This window comes from Sceloporus undulatus, chromosome 1 (genome assembly GCF_019175285.1).
Source record: "Sceloporus undulatus isolate JIND9_A2432 ecotype Alabama chromosome 1, SceUnd_v1.1, whole genome shotgun sequence".
Classification (NCBI taxonomy): domain Eukaryota; kingdom Metazoa; phylum Chordata; class Lepidosauria; order Squamata; family Phrynosomatidae; genus Sceloporus; species Sceloporus undulatus.
Genome location: NC_056522.1, coordinates 319773641 through 319778738, shown reverse-complemented (window position 1 = coordinate 319778738; position 5098 = coordinate 319773641).

Genomic DNA, 5098 nt, shown 5'->3' with positions numbered 1-5098 from the left:
TAAAAAAAATTCTTTTAAAATATTCTTTAAAAATTACCTTGTATCAAATTTTCAGTACAACCACAGGAAACTATGGCCTGTTACAGACTGCCAAAATAAAGCTGCTTTGGATCTCTTTGGAGGTATGCTATTTAAATGATGCATGGGTCCTAAGAGTCCGGAGGTCGCGCCAAAGCCACACTCCATTCCTAAGCACTGGAATGCAGCTTTGGTGCAGCTTCCGGACTCTTAGGATGCATGCATGATTTAAACAGCATACCTCCAGAGACCCGAAGCAGCTTTATTTTGGCAGTCTGTAACAGGCCTATGTATATGTAAATACAATGAAGCTTTGCATCTGATATTGTCATTTAAAGGTACAGTTTTAATTTTGCTAGTTGTTTATGTCACAACTACAGTATTACCATGACATTCGGTGATATACAGGAGTTACAATTTATGAGAAACATTAGTACAAAAAACATTACTAAGGATTCAGTATGGTGTGGTATGGGAAGAGGCCAACCCTAGTGACGCCACCATGAGTCAAAGTCAACTTGAGGGCAGCTAACAACAGCAACAACAAAGGGAACATGGTGATCAAATGACTCGACTCCTGATTTTACTGTTATGGATAACTTTAGGGCCTGCTTTCCCTCTTGTGATTCTTGATTTTAAACTAGACCTGGGCAGGACAGACCTACAATTAAAAATGGTCTTCAGACAAAAGCCTGTCTTTTGGTAGCATTTCCAGTAGGGGGCTATCATCCATAAAGTAGAACAGATGGATAAATTAGATGAGGTTAATGCTAGTTCCAGGTTTTCCGGAACACTCAACTAGAGATTCTCCAGTGGAGCGTCCCCTACATTGGGCTGCACCAAGATATTGGCACTTTACACCTGGCAACTCAAATTACTGTTTCAATACCCCACAATGCCCTGGAGCAGCAGTACATCAGGGGTACCATTGGCATGCATGTCAAATATTATTTTGGTTATGCCACAGGCCTGGAATTCTGGCTGCTGCTCAGCGATGTCAGTTACTGATGCCACTCTGAGTGTTAGTGTGTGTGTGTGTCTTCAACTAGATTACCACATTATGCTCTTATAGCGCTGCAATTCCACTTTAATTGCTCTGCCTGCCTCATGTTGCATTCTGGAATTTGCCGTTTAATGAGGGGCGTTTAGAATTCTCAGCCAGAGAACCCTTAGGCCTCACTAAATTTCAAACCTCAGAATGCAACAGGAGGCAGCCTGAGCAGTTAAAAGTGGAATAGCAATGCTGTAAGAGTGTAGTGTGGTAATGTGGCAAGTCACCTGTCAACTTACTGTGGGCGCATGAATTTCACAGTTTTCTTAGGCAAGGAATACTCAGAGTTGGTTTTGCCAGTTCCTTTCTCTAATATAGCCTGCAGCAACGTAGGGTTAGACAAATAAAGGGGAATGGAGAACAACACATTTTCATGCACAATCCATGTCAAGAGGCATGTATGTTGTAACTAGATCCCTAGTCAGAGTTGGCATTGTGCAATATTGTTATACAATGTGTACAAGCCATAGAAATTCCATTATTAGAATGGGTAGGGCAAACTGCCACCACCCAGCTGCAATCACTCTACTCATCAATTCTGTGTACACTAAGTCCATCAGAGTTTGTCTGGCCTTCTTCTCTCCTTTGTTTTGATTCTCTGAAATTCTTGAAAAGCCTGAAGGATTTTCTAATCTTCTGTGTTTGACCATGTCTTGTACTCTATATAAAAGCTCTCCTAGACCACACAACTGTGATAAGTTATCAATGGTACCTATCATTCTGGACACTCCTCAGCAATGAGAAAACTCTTTTAAGCTTGGGTTCAGTGTTCTAATTGCAAAATATACCTAAGCCCAGTAAATTAAAAACCCATCAAAACAAGCAATCATATTGGATCTCAGTTCCTGCTTTGCTTGAATGCCTCTTCACCATTGTGTTAGTTATGAAACATGACACATTTCTTGGATGGCTGCTAAGGAAATAACTGAATTAAAAAAAGCCTGAAGAGAATGTACCTCTTTACACTGTTGTGGGGAGAGGCTAACTTTCAGGTAACCTCAGGTGTATCCACACTCCAGAAATAGCAGTTTGACAACACTTTAACTGACATAACTCAATGCTATGCAATTATGGAATTTGTAATTTTGCGAGATATTTAGCCTTTCCTGTCAGAGCGGTTTGGTGCCCCACCAAACTACAAATCCCATAATTCCATATCATTGAACATGGAAATTAAAGTCCATCAAACTGCTTTATTTCTGCATTGTGGCAGCAGCCTTGGTCTAAAGGTACTAAACCAAGAATGGATAATGAGTGGCCCTCCAGATGCATACCCTCCAACATTTCACAGATGAAAATCAGGACAAACAACATCAAAGTGTGGTCAAGATGCCAAATGTTACTAATGAGACAAGCTAGAAAAGGCTGCAGCTGTTCATTTTTGCCTCAGCCTACTGGAAAGGGCAAGTTTTTGTCCCCTCCCCTCCTTTCTCCCATGCTAAGTTAATAGAGTACAAACTACTTTTGTACTCTGAACTCAGTTTGCAACAAGTGAAGGCAGCTGAGGACAAAGCAAGAAAGTGGGAGAAAAAGAGAGAAACTGGGACATTTTGAAAACAGCTAAAAATAGGGACAATGGAGGATTGATTGGGACAGTCACAGGGTATACAGATGTTGTTAGACAACAACTCCCATCAGTCGTCGCCAACAGAACCTGTGGTGAGGAGTGGCAGGAGCTGTAGTCCAACAATGTCTGGAAAGCCACCAACATTACCCACCCCTGCTCTAAAGTCATGTTAACAGTTTAAGTCTAGAAAAGGATCAGATTTCAGTATAGTTGATAAAACAAATGTGATCAAATGGTTGTTGTTATGCATCTTTCATTTGGATTTCACTTATGGAAACACTATGAGTGAGAAACTTCCAGGAACCCCCGTTATCAGCTGTTGTGCTCATGTCTTGCAAACTCAGGGCCATAACTTTGATTGAATCAATCCACCTAAAATGCAATCTCTTTCTTTTCCCAATGCCTTCCACTCTCCCAAACATTATCTACTTTCCAGTGAATCACATTCTCTCAGGATATGTCCAAAGTATGAAAGACTCAGTTTAGTCATCTTTGCTTCTAGTGACAGCTCAGTGTTCATTTGCTCCAAGACCAATTGGCCATGTCTGCATGGGTCAAATACAGTGGCTCTCCTTAGTTCTCTTGGTAGAGAATCCAGATGGCGTCCAGCCCATTCATCACCAAACTGAGGATATACCCTTCTTAATAGGTAGTTTTTTAAAAAGCTCTCTGTTTTGCTCTGATTCTTGTGGGAAGATCTAGAGCCCTCTGTTGTGATGCCAGTTTACTGTTTAAAATGCATCCCAGCAATGGTGGCACTAACACATGCCACCCACTCTGAAGTCATTGACTGAGAGGCTAGGCACCTCATTCTGACCTCAGAGTGAAACGACATCACATCATGTTGGCCATGCTGGCATGCTAAATGGCACAGCAAGCAAGATGCACATGTGGCAACCCACCCTGTGTCAGAAAGGGAAGGTCCCAGGTAACGGAGATAGCTCAAGGCAGCTCCAGGGCCAGAATACTCTGGGCTGCACCCAGAGTAATATCATCCATGGTGACAGGGCTTTTTTTTTTAGTCCATCCATGATATCTGTAGAACTCTACTCCATATGTAGAAAATGAGGATATTGTGGCCTAGATCCCATTGACAATCTTGGACTGGATGGGATATCTAGGTTATTTTCAGTTGTAGCTTCAGATGCAACACATTACAATAATCTAAATGAGATGTTATTGGGAGTTGGATAATTAGCAGCTGGGCTATCTACGTCTAGGTATGGTCCCAGTTTATGCATCAGGTGAGGGCAATGGGGTGACACTTCTCCCGAAAGATCAAATCCATAGTCTATTACTGAACCTGAACCTGGGTGCTTGGGTAATGGAAGGAGCCTAAAGTATTTTTATCAGTTACATCTGAAACACCAGTTGCACCCTTCCTAAAGAATAAGGACTTTATTATCTCTTCTTTTAACTACTGTAATGCACTCTGTAAGGGGATAGAGATGCACTCTATATGGAGATCAAGATATTTAAGTTTGTGCAACATGTGAGTGCCCACCTGCTAGTACCTGTCTTTTCTAAATAAGTTGCACTGTCTGTCAGTATGTTTCCAAGCACAATTCAAGGTATGATTTGGGGTCTTTAAAAGTCCTTCATAGTCTAGGGGCTGTATACCTCAGCAGATGCTATTTCTCACATCAGCTTTGCCATTCAGTAAGATAATCTCAAGAGACATGTTTGGCCTCAGGAATTTTCATCTTCAGGAAACATCAAAGGCTACTTCACATTATGTCATTTGTCAAACAAAACTTTCTCCATCAAGCTTTTGGCATTTAGTTTTTCTTTTTTTAATCTATTTTCAGCCTACACTTTCTATTGTTATCTTTTGGCTAGGCTTTTTTACAGTCTATTTCTTAATATTAAATACAGTTCCATTCTGTTCTTTTATTATCATGCCTCCTTGTTTTATTGGACATATAAAAACAATCTTATAAATAGTAAAATAAACCAAACAAGTAAAACAGCAAGAATGCCAGCAGGTGTTCAATCAAGCTCTAACTAGAGGCTTGTTTACACCAAGAATATGCACTGGACTCACCCTGGTTCCAGCGCAATCTGTTCTGATGATATAAGGCCATATCTGCAAAACAAACAAACAAACAAACTAACTAACTAACTAACCTGTTAATCCATTTTAAGAGAACCTGCTATTTACTCTAGAGTGCTTATATGTATATCACTGAATGTAAAGGTTCTCTTGGACAGGCCCAATCCAGTTATCCAGACAGCAAACACAACACCATCTCCTTTATCCAGTGCTGAGTAATACAGGAAAAGAGATGGATCTTCTTCAGCACCACCATTGCCACTGGCTTGCCAGCTAAGCAGCTCCCTGAGAGAACCTGGCCATTACCATCACTTGTGCTGAGTCCAGAATGGGACACCTGTGTAATTCATGAGGTGTGAGTGCTCACTCAGTCATGCAGAGATCTGAAATGTATATATAGGGGGATTGG